This window comes from Littorina saxatilis, linkage group LG7, assembly GCF_037325665.1.
Source record: "Littorina saxatilis isolate snail1 linkage group LG7, US_GU_Lsax_2.0, whole genome shotgun sequence".
NCBI lineage: Eukaryota > Metazoa > Mollusca > Gastropoda > Littorinimorpha > Littorinidae > Littorina > Littorina saxatilis.
The window spans coordinates 8,651,925-8,664,008 of NC_090251.1; the positions used below are offsets into that span (position 1 = coordinate 8,651,925).

At 55.2% G+C, this 12,084-nt stretch overlaps 1 protein-coding gene across 4 annotated transcripts in view; it reads right to left on the bottom strand.

The window, feature by feature from the left end:
* The window catches only part of LOC138970624 (uncharacterized), a 425,184-nt gene that overhangs the window by 52,196 nt on the left and 360,904 nt on the right, over positions 1-12,084 (bottom strand). The gene's annotated exons all lie outside the window — the stretch shown is intronic.

Genomic DNA, 12,084 nt, shown 5'->3' on the forward strand with positions numbered 1-12,084 from the left:
TGAGAACTTAATTTAAAATGGGCCACGATTTTTTTATTTGTATTTTGTAATTGTGCCTTTGTCCAGTCACATGATTTCACTTTGTACTTAAAAACTTGGCACTGTCATCATTTATTGCTATTTATTGTTCAGTTGTTCAGTATTTATTGCTATTGGGCATCAGTTGTTCAGTTGCCCTCTTTCGAATGAGCCATGCATGCATTATGGATGTGTTTAGCGAATTGGGATACCTCAAGCAATGTAAAAGAAGAAACAATGTGAAGCAAACATATAGCACCAAATAAAATAACCGAATCAGAATGGCAACTTCTTCAGTGTATGTGTGTGTGTGTGTGTGTTTGCTGTTTTAAATACCGAAAATGTGAAAATAAAGCAAGTCACAACATGAGAAAGATCGACTGTACTAGTCATAACAAAGCAGGAGACAGCCTGGCCAGCATGCAGCAAAGGGGAATAACTCGTATTTAGCCATTCTCATTTCTAAGCATGCCCAATGAGGAAGTTATCCTTCTTCCCATTGTAGTTTCTTTGTCTATATGTAACCAATGCCTTTGGTTTATTGTCTTAACAATTGAATGAACCACTTTTGAACATTTGCATTCTTCATGTCAAACCTTATAATACATGTCTGGTTGTTCGTTTCCGAGTTACGTCGGTGATGAACTTTTCATTAATGTTTCTCTTTTTTGGGGCAAAGTTTGCTTGATTTTGTCCAGCTTTTTTTCTTTCTGTTCCTGTTTTAGTGTTTGGCATTTTACCTAAGAAGAATCTGGTTGCAAAATCAGCTTCATTTAGTAAAGTTTGTGGGAAAAAGCATAACCGTTTCTTTGTTACAAAAGTGATGTTTCCATGTTACATCGGTGACCATTTTGCATTCTTTTGGGATAACTTTCTAACATTTTGTCTTAGAGCAACAAATCTTTGTATATATGCTATTGTGAAGGTTAAATGTCAATAAGACTGAATGAATGCCATGTATCAACATGTTCTGATCAGGATATCATTAATTAATTTTCATTTTTGTATTGAAATTTTGACGAATGCATGGAACTTTGAAAAAAACCATTATTTTGTTGTTTGCATGTAGTCATTTCATATTGAACTCTATAATGGCTTGTGATTCAACAATAATAACTGAATAAAAGTCGTTTTCAGCCTTATAAATGCAGTTTTTTTGTCTTTTATTGTTTCCATGTTACACGGGTGATTTTGCACACATGGTCCAAATAATGCTCAATATATGGCAAACTAAAGGCAATGTTATATTTTTTCTTGTTTAAACTGAAAAGGTACACCCTGAGAAGTGTGTAAATAGTATTATCAAAGTTTTCTGGGAAGATTTTACTTTTGATGATAATGTCACAAACAGAGGACGAGATTCTGAGACGCACCCATATGTGACCCTCCACCACGAAATGAGTCGCATGTCACCTCGCGCGGTTCTGCGCTAGGCTTAATATAAGTCCGGGGATCGAGTCTGGTAACAGTGTGAGGGTCACCTTAGTCACAGGCTTATAACTCAAACAGTTTTTGCTCTTTTCGAAAACGGTTTTCACCACTGGATAGAGCATAAAAAACTCTTTAGGAAAATGTAAAAATATGAAAATCATGCAAAGGTAACATGCGACTCATTCCGTGGTGGAGGGTCACATATTTGAAAGATGATATGCACTCTTTTCTGAAAACATGAGTAGGGTTTTTTTGCTTACATATTCACAATACAATATCACACACATTCTTCAGTAGGGTTTGCGTAAAAAAATCTCATACCTATGCTCAAACTTCAGTCGTTATCTCAAAATTTTGCGCGACAAGCACTATTCATCCCAGCGAAGCTGGAGGTATCCCACGAACGCTATACTGTAATCGACTTGAGACATTTTCATACCGATAATACATGATAAAGAAGGATTCTTTGTGCCCGGTTACGGGCTACAGTTGAAGATGGAAGTTCACCAACAATTGGGACCATACTAACAACAAGAAGAGCAAACGCTCGATCGAGTCACTTTCGCAGTTCTGAATATTAGTTATCTCCCCTGTGTTTCCGATAACGTTTGTAAAAAGCTACAGATGTAAATAATTTGATGTAAAGAATAATCCTATAAAGTTTGAATCAAATCCGATGAATAGTTTCAGAGATATGATATTTCAATTTTTTTCCTTCAAGACATACCTGTGACCTTGAAAAAGGTCAAAGGTCACCAAAGCAGACGTCAAAGTGTAGAGGTCACTGGGAGTCACGTTCACATAAAATTTGAGCCCGGTCACTTTTATAGTTTCCGAGAAAAGCCCAACGTTAAGTTGTGTGTTGCCGAACAGAAAAGGCTAGTTATCTCCCTTGTTTTTCTGATAACGTTCGTAAAAGGCTACAGATGTAAATACTTTGATGTAAAGAATAATCCTACAAAGTTTCAATCACATCCGATGAACTTTGTCAAAGATATAAAATGTCTAATTTTTCCTTTGACGCTGACCTGTGACCTTGAAAAAGGTCAAAGGTCAACGAAACCATCGTTAAAGTGTAGAGGTCATTGGAGGTCACGACTAAACAAAATATGAGCCCGATCGCTTTGATAGTTTCCGAGAAAAGTCCAACGTTAAGGTGGTGTCTACGGACGGCCGGCCGGCCGGACGGCCGGCCGGACGGCCGGCCGGCCGGACAGACTAACACTGACCGATTACATAGAGTCACTTTTTCTCAAGTGACTCAAAAATACAGTGGGTGCAATAGGCGACCCCATTTTTTGAGCAAACGCCACCCAAGGCCGCTTTGGACGGGTAGAAATTCTGTAGTTTCCAAGTCAATGTGTGTGTGGTTATCCAAGACTATATGGATAAAGCTCACGTAAGAAGAGTACGTCACGGTCTAAAGTCTTTGACGTCAATTAATGCATCATGACGTCATGCCTCCCTGTAGTCGTTTTCTCTCGCGCGGTGTGTGTGTGTGTGTGGGGGCGGGGATATAGCTCAGTTGGTAGCGCGCTGGATTTGTATTCAGTTGGCCGCTGTCAGCGTGAGATCGATCCCAGGTTCGGCGGAAATTTATTTCAGAGTCAACTTTGTGTGCAGACTCTCTTCGGTGTCCGAACCCTCCCCCCGTGTACACTACATTGGGTGTGCACGTTAAAGATCCCACGATTGACAAAAGGGTCTTTCCTGGCAAAATTGCTTAATAATTGTCTACCTATACCCGTGTGACTTGGAATAATAGGCCGTGAAAGGTAAATATGCGCCGAAATGGCTGCAATCTACTGGCCGTATAAAATTTCATCTCACACGGCATTACTGCAGAGCGCCTAGAACTGTACCCACGGAATATGCGCGATATAAGCGTCATTGATTGATTGATTGATTGTGTGTGTGTGTTTATTTTGTGCACATATGTTAGTGTTAGTGTGTGTGTGTGTGTTAGTGTGTGTGTGTTTGTTTGTGAAGGTGTGTATGTCTGTCTGTCTATATGTGCGTATGGGGGGGGGGGTGTTTTGTGCGTATGAAGTATGTGTGAGAGAGTGAGTGAGTGCGTGTGAGTGTGTGTGTACGTGTGTAACTTGGGGTGTGTGTGTGTGTATGTGTGTTTGTGTGCGTGTGTGTGTGCGCGTGCATGAGTCTGTACTCGTGTGTGTGTGTGTGTGTGTGTGTGTGTGTGTTGTGTGTGTGTGTGTGTGTGTGTGTGTGTGAGAGGGAGAGAGGTTTGTCTTTCGCTGAGGTATGCAGTGCCTTAGCGTTACACATCTACTTAATTTTGTTATTTCCTGACAAACCAAACATTGAACTAACATACAAAGAAACCTTTAAAACTGCCTAACCACTTTGAAATTTGGCCTCAGGTGTATACTCTAGCCTTAACAGCAAAGAGCAGTTTCTATCTTCCGTTTATGCGACGACGACAAATTACTTCATTTTCCAGTGGGAAGACTCGCAAAGGCCCCGTCCCGATTGTGTGAGAGGAAAAAAAGAAGGAAACCGTCACTTGTCGTCGTGCTGAGATGTCGGGCGTCTTCTCCGCAACGTCTATATTGTGTTTGAATACGTTCGAATATTTAAAACAAAACATGATATTTGTTTCCTTTTTGACCATCTTTACACATCCTTTTGCCCAAGCACGTGATCACGGAAAATGTTGATTGAAGTTTGCCGGGAGATGCACACTGACACACCGCACAAAGTTTCGCGTGGCTAGCAACACTAAAGCTATGTGCAGTCATCTGGGAGATAGCTGTGTGAATGTTTTGATTCTTTATGTCCTGGTCTGCGACCAGAAGACACATCGCTGCTTCAACAATGCTCTGAGCGGAGCAGCATCTTTAAGTCCCCAGATTCACTATCAATACTATTGATGATGTTTTCAGCCCCTGTCTCATTAGGCCCCTGTCTCATTGGGCCCCTGTCTCATTGGGCCCCTGTCTCGTTGGGCCCCTGTCTCATTGGGCCCCTGTCTCATTGGGCCCCTGTCTCCTTGGGCCCCTGTCTCGTTGGGCCCCCGTCTCATTGGGCCCCTGTCTCATTGGGCCCCTGTCTCATTGGGCCCCTGTCTCCTTGGGCCCCCGTCTCATTGGGCCCCTGTCTCGTTGGGCCCCCGTCTCATTGGGCCCCCGTCTCATTGGGCCCCTGTCTCATTGGGCTCCCGTCTCATTGGGCCCCTGTCTCATTGGGCCCCTGTCTCCTTGGGCCCCTGTCTCATTGGGCCCCTGTCTCATTGGGCCCCCGTCTCATTGGGTCCCTGTCTCATTGGGCCCCCGTCTCGTTGAGACCCCGTCTCATTGGGCCCCCATCTCGTTGGGCCCCTGTCTCATTGGGCCCCTGTTTCATTGGGCCCCGTCTCATTGGGCCCCTGTTTCATTGGGCCCCCGTTGCATTGGGCCCCTGTCTCATTGGGCCCCTGTCTCATTGGGCCCCCTTCTCTTTGGGCCCCCGTCTCATTGGGCCCCTGTCTCATTGGGCCCCTGTCTCATTGGGCCCCTGTCTATTGGGCCCTTGTCTCATTGGGCCCCCGTCTCGTTGAGACCCCGTCTCATTGGGCCCCCGCCGCATTGGGCCCCTGTCATATTGGGCACCTGTCAAATTGGGCCCCTGTCTCATTGGGCCCCTGTCTCATTGGACCCTTGTCTCATTGGGCCCCCTTCTCTTTGGGCCCCCGTCTCATTGGGCCCCTGTATCATTGGGCCCCCGTCGCATTGGTTCCCCGTCGCATTGGGCACCTGTCTTATTGGGCCTCTGTCTCATTGGGCCCCTGTCTCATTGGGCCCCCGTCTCATTGGGCCCCTGTCTCATTGGGCTCCCGTCTCATTGGGCCCCTGTCTCATTGGGCCCCTGTCTCCTTGGGCCCTTGTCTCGTTGGGCCCCCGTCTCATTGGGTCCCTGTCTCATTGGGCCCCCGTCTCGTTGAGACCCCGTCTCATTGGGCCCCCGTCGCATTGGGCCCCTGTCTTATTGGGCCTCTGTCTCATTGGGCCCCTGTCTCATTGGGCCCCCGTCTCATTGGGCCCCTGTCTCCTTGGGCCCCCGTCTCATTGGGCCCCTGTCTCATTGGGCCCCCGTCTCGTTGAGACCCCGTCTCATTGGGCCCCCGTCACATTGGGCCCCTGTCTTATTGGGCCTCTGTCTCATTGGGCCCCTGTCTCATTGGGGCCCCGTCTCATTGGGCCCCTGTCTCCTTGGGCCCCCGTCTCATTGGGCCCCCGTCTCATTGGGCCCCCGTCTCATTGGGCCCCTGTCTCCATGGGCCCCCGTCTCATTGGGCCCCCGTCTCATTGGGCCCCTGTCTCATTGGGCCCCTGTCTCATTGGGCCCCCGTCTCATTGGGTCCCCGTCTCATTGGACCCCTGTCTCATTGGGCCCCCTTCTCTTTGGGCCCCCGTCTCATTGGGCCCCTGTCTCATTAGGCCCCTGTCTCATTGGGCCCCCGTCTCATTGGGCCCCTGTCTCATTGGGCCCCTGTCTCATTGGGCCCCTGTTTCTTTGGGCCCCTGTCTCATTGGGCCCCTGTCTCCTTGGGCCCCTGTCTCCTTGGGCCCCTGTTTCATTAGGCTCCCGTCTCGTTGGGCCCCTATCTCATTGGGCCCCCGTCTCATTGGGCCCCTGTCTCCTTGGGCCCCTGTCTCCTTGGGCCCCTGTTTCATTGGGCCCCCGTCTCATTGGGCCCCTGTCTCATTGGGCCCCTGTCTCATTGGGCCCCTGTCTCTTTGGGCCCCTGTCTCTTTGGGCCCCTGTCTCATTGGGCCCCTGTCTCATTGGGCTCCCGTCTCGTTGGGCCCCTATCTCATTGGGCCCCCGTCTCATTGGGCCCCTGTCTCCTTAGGCCCCTGTCTCCTTGGGCCCCTGCTTCATTGGGTCCCCGTCTCATTGGGCCCCTGTCTCGTTGGGCCCCCGTCGCATTGGGCCCCTGTCTCATTGGGCCCCTGTCTCATTGGGCCCCTGTCTCATTGGGCCCCCGTCTCATTGGGCCCCTGTCTCCATGGGCCCCCGTCTCATTGGGCCCCCGTCTCATTGGGCCCCTGTCTCATTGGGCCCCTGTCTTCTTGGGCCCCTGTCTCCTTGGGCCCTTGTCTCGTTGGGCCCCCGTCTCATTGGGTCCCTGTCTCATTGGGCCCCCGTCTTGTTGAGACCCCGTCTCATTGGGCCCCCGTCGCATTGGGCCCCTGTCTTATTGGGCCTCTGTCTCATTGGGCCCCCGTCTCATTGGGCCCCTGTCTCCTTAGGCCCCTGTCTCCTTGGGCCCCTGCTTCATTGGGTCCCCGTCTCATTGGGCCCCTGTCTAATTGGGCCCCTGTCATATTGGGCACCTGTCTCATTGGGCCCCTGTCTCATTGGGCCCCTGTCTCATTGGACCCTTGTCTCATTGGGCCCCCTTCTCTTTGGGCCCCCGTCTCATTGGGCCCCTGTATCATTGGGCCCCCGTCGCATTGGTTCCCTGTCTCATTGGGCCCCCGTCTCATTGGGCCCCTGTCTCCTTGGGCCCTTGTCTCGTTGGGCCCCCGTCTCATTGGGTCCCTGTCTCATTAGGCCCCCGTCTCGTTGAGACCCCGTCTCATTGGGCCCCCGTCGCATTGGGCCCCTGTCTTATTGGGCCTCTGTCTCATTGGGCCCCTGTCTCATTGGGCCCCCGTCTCAATGGGCCCCTGTCTCCTTGGGCCCCCGTCTCATTGGGCCCCTGTCTCATTGGGCCCCCGTCTCGTTGAGACCCCGTCTCATTGGGCCCCCGTCACATTGGGCCCCTGTCTTATTGGGCCTCTGTCTCATTGGGCCCCCGTCTCATTGGGCCCCTGTCTCCTTGGGCCCCCGTCTCATTGGGCCCCCGTCTCATTGGGCCCCCGTCTCATTGGGCCCCTGTCTCCATGGGCCCCCTTCTCATTGGGCCCCCTTCTCTTTGGGCCCCCGTCTAATTGGGCCCCCTTCTTATTGGGCCCCCGTCTCATTGGGCCCCCTTCGTTTTGGGCTCCTGTCTCATTGTGCCCCTGTCTCATTGGGCCCCTGTTTCATTAGGCTCCCGTCTCGTTGGGCCCCTATCTCATTGGGCCCCCGTCTCATTGGGCCCCTGTCTCCTTGGGCCCCTGTCTCCTTGGGCCCCTGTTTCATTGGGCCCCCGTCTCATTGGGCCCCTGTCTCATTGGGCCCCTGTCTCATTGGGCCCCTGTCTCTTTGGGCCCCTGTCTCTTTGGGCCCCCGTCTCATTGGGCCCCTGTATCATTGGGCCCCCGTCGCATTGGTTCCCCGTCGCATTGGGCACCTGTCTTATTGGGCCTCTGTCTCATTGGGCCCCTGTCTCATTGGGCCCCCGTCTCATTGGGCCCCTGTCTCATTGGGCTCCCGTCTCATTGGGCCCCTGTCTCATTGGGCCCCTGTCTCCTTGGGCCCTTGTCTCGTTGGGCCCCCGTCTCATTGGGTCCCTGTCTCATTGGGCCCCCGTCTCATTGGGCCCCCGTCTCATTGGGCCCCCGTCTCATTGGGCCCCTGTCTCCATGGGCCCCCGTCTCATTGGGCCCCCGTCTCATTGGGCCCCTGTCTCATTGGGCCCCTGTCTCATTGGGCCCCCGTCTCATTGGGTCCCCGTCTCATTGGACCCCTGTCTCATTGGGCCCCCTTCTCTTTGGGCCCCCGTCTCATTGGACCCCTGTCTCATTAGGCCCCTGTCTCATTGGGCCCCCGTCTCATTGGGCCCCTGTCTCATTGGGCCTCTGTCTCATTGGGCCCCTGTCTCTTTGGGCCCCTGTCTCATTGGGCCCCTGTCTCCTTGGGCCCCTGTCTCCTTGGGCCCCTGTCTCCTTGGGCCCCTGTTTCATTAGGCTCCCGTCTCGTTGGGCCCCTATCTCATTGGGCCCCCGTCTCATTGGGCCCCTGTCTCCTTGGGCCCCTGTCTCCTTGGGCCCCTGTTTCATTGGGCCCCCGTCTCATTGGGCCCCTGTCTCATTGGGCCCCTGTCTCATTGGGCCCCTGTCTCTTTGGGCCCCTGTCTCTTTGGGCCCCCGTCTCATTGGGCCCCTGTATCATTGGGCCCCCGTCGCATTGGTTCCCCGTCGCATTGGGCACCTGTCTTATTGGGCCTCTGTCTCATTGGGCCCCTGTCTCATTGGGCCCCCGTCTCATTGGGCCCCTGTCTCATTGGGCTCCCGTCTCATTGGGCCCCTGTCTCATTGGGCCCCTGTCTCCTTGGGCCCTTGTCTCGTTGGGCCCCCGTCTCATTGGGTCCCTGTCTCATTGGGCCCCCGTCTCGTTGTGACCCCGTCTCATTGGGCCCCCGTCGCATTGGGCCCCTGTCTTATTGGGCCTCTGTCTCATTGGGCCCCTGTCTCATTGGGCCCCCGTCTCATTGGGCCCCTGTCTCCTTGGGCCCCCGTCTCATTGGGCCCCTGTCTCATTGGGCCCCCGTCTCGTTGAGACCCCGTCTCATTGGGCCCCCGTCACATTGGGCCCCTGTCTTATTGGGCCTCTGTCTCATTGGGCCCCTGTCTCATTGGGCCCCCTTCTCTTTGGGCCCCCGTCTCATTGGGCCCCTGTCTCATTAGGCCCCTGTCTCCTTGGGCCCCCGTCTCATTGGGCCCCTGTCTCATTGGGCCCCTGTCTCATTGGGCCCCTGTCTCATTAGGCCCCTGTCTCATTGGGCCCCCGTCTCATTGGGCCCCTGTCTCATTGGGCCCCTGTCTCATTGGGCCCCCGTCTCGTTGAGACCCCGTCTCATTGGGCCCCCGTCACATTGGGCCCCTGTCTTATTGGGCCTCTGTCTCATTGGGCCCCTGTCTCATTGGGCCCCCTTCTCTTTGGGCCCCCGTCTCATTGGGCCCCTGTCTCATTAGGCCCCTGTCTCATTGGGCCCCCGTCTCATTGGGCCCCTGTCTCATTGGGCCCCTGTCTCATTGGGCCCCTGTCTCTTTGGGCCCCTGTCTCCTTGGGCCCCTGTCTCCTTGGGCCCCTGTCTCCTTGGGCCCCTGTTTCATTAGGCTCCCGTCTCGTTGGGCCCCTATCTCATTGGGCCCCCGTCTCATTGGGCCCCTGTCTCCTTGGGCCCCTGTCTCCTTGGGCCCCTGTTTCATTGGGCCCCCGTCTCATTGGGCCCCTGTCTCATTGGGCCCCTGTCTCATTGGGCTCCCGTCTCGTTGGGCCCTATCTCATTGGGCCCCCGTCTCATTGGGCCCCTGTCTCCTTAGGCCCCTGTCTCCTTGGGCCCCTGCTTCATTGGGTCCCCGTCTCATTGGGCCCCTGTCTCATTGGGCCCCCGTCGCATTGGGCCCCTGTCTTATTGGGCCTCTGTCTCATTGGGCCCCTGTCTCATTGGGCCCCCGTCTCATTGGGCCCCTGTCTCATTGGGCCCCCGTCTCATTGGGCCCCTGTCTCCATGGGCCCCCGTCTCATTGGGCCCCCGTCTCATTGGGCCCCTGTCTCATTGGGCCCCTGTCTTCTTGGGCCCCTGTCTCCTTGGGCCCTTGTCTCGTTGGGCCCCCGTCTCATTGGGTCCCTGTCTCATTGGGCCCCCATCTTGTTGAGACCCCGTCTCATTGGGCCCCCGTCGCATTGGGCCCCTGTCTTATTGGGCCTCTGTCTCATTGGGCCCCCGTCTCATTGGGCCCCTGTCTCCTTAGGCCCCTGTCTCCTTGGGCCCCTGCTTCATTGGGTCCCCGTCTCATTGGGCCCCTGTCTCATTGGGCCCCCGTCTCGTTGGGACCCCATCTCATTGGGCCCCCGTCTCATTGGGCCCCTGTCTCCTTGGGCCCTTGTCTCGTTGGGCCCCCGTCTCATTGGGTCCCTGTCTCATTGGGCCCCCGTCTCGTTGAGACCCCGTCTCATTGGGCCCCCGTCGCATTGGGCCCCTGTCTTATTGGGCCTCTGTCTCATTGGGCCCCTGTCTCATTGGGCCCCCGTCTCATTGGGCCCCTGTCTCCTTGGGCCCCCGTCTCATTGGGCCCCCGTCTCATTAGGCCCCTGTCTCATTGGGCCCCCGTCTCATTGGGCCCCCGTCTCATTGGGCCCCTGTCTCATTGGGCCCCCTTCTCTTTGGGCCCCCGTCTCATTGGGCCCCTGTCTCATTGGACCCCCTTCTCTCTGGGCCCCCGTCTCATTGGGCCCTTGTCTCATTGGGCCCCTGTCTCATTGGGCCCCCGTCTCTTTGGGCCCCTGTCTCATTGGGCCCCTGTCTCCTTGGGCCCTTGTCTCCTTGGGCCCCTGTCTCATTGGGCTTCCGTCTCGTTGGGCCCCTATCTCATTGGGCCCCCGTCTCATTGGGCCCCTGTCTCCTTGGGCCCCTGTCTCCTTGGGCCCTTGTCTCGTTGGGCCCCCGTCTCATTGGGTCCCTGTCTCATTGGGCTCCCGTCTTGTTGAGACCCCGTCTCATTGGGCCCCCGTCGCATTGGGCCCCTGTCTTATTGGGCCTCTGTCTCATTGGGCCCCTGTCTCATTGGGCCCCCGTCTCATTGGGCCCCTGTCTCCATGGGCCCCCGTCTCATTGGGCCCCCGTCTCATTGGGCCCCTGTCTCATTGGGCCCCTGTCTCATTGGGCCCCCGTCTCATTGGGTCCCCGTCTCATTGGACCCCTGTCTCATTGGGCCCCCTTCTCTTTGGGCCCCCGTCTCATTGGACCCCTGTCTCTTTAGACCCCTGTCTCTTTGGGCTCCCGTCTCGTTGGGCCCCCGTCTCATTGGGCCCCCGTCTCATTGGGCCCCTGTCTCATTGGGCCCCTGTCTCTTTGGGCCCCTGTCTCATTGGGCCCTTTTCTCCTTGGGCCCCTGTCTCCTTGGGCCCCTGTCTCCTTGGGCCCCTGTCTCATTAGGCTCCCGTCTCGTTGGGCCCCTATCTCATTGGGCCCCCGTCTCATTGGGCCCCTGTCTCCTTGGGCCCCTGTCTCCTTGGGCCCTTGTTTCATTGGGCCCCCGTCTCATTGGGCCCCTGTCTCATTGGGCCCCTGTCTCATTGGGCCCCTGTCTCTTTGGGCCCCTGTCTCTTTGGGCCCCTGTCTCATTGGGCCCCTGTCTCATTGGGCTCCCGTCTCGTTGGGCCCCTATCTCATTGGGCCCCCGTCTCATTGGGCCCCTGTCTCCTTAGGCCCCTGTCTCCTTGGGCCCCTGTTTCATTGGGTCCCCGTCTCATTGGGCCCCTGTCTCATTGGGCCCCCGTCTCGTTGGGACCCCATCTCCATGGGCCCCCGTCTCATTGGGCCCCTGTCTCATTGGGCCCCTGTTTCATTGGGCCCCGTCTCATTGGGCCCCTGTCTCATTGGGCTCCCGTCGCATTCGGCCCCTGTCTCATTGGGCGCCTGTCTCATTGGGCCCCCGTCGCATTCGGCCCCTGTCTCATTGGGCCCCTGTCTTATTGGGCCCCCTTCTCTTTGGACCCCCGTCTCATTGGGCCCCTGTCTCATTGGGCCCCTGTCTCATTGGGCCCCTGTCTCATTGGGCCCCTGTCTCAATGGGCCCCTGTCTTTTTGGGCCCCTGTCTCGTTGGGCCCCTGTCTCTTTGGGCCCCTGTCTCGTTGGGCCCCCGTCTCATTGGGCCCCCAAGTCTAGATATTATGACCTTTCAGGGTCAATGTCATTTAAAGGTCAGAGGGGGATTTAGTGCCAGCCTTCTTGTGAGTATTACCAGTCCGTCGAAAGC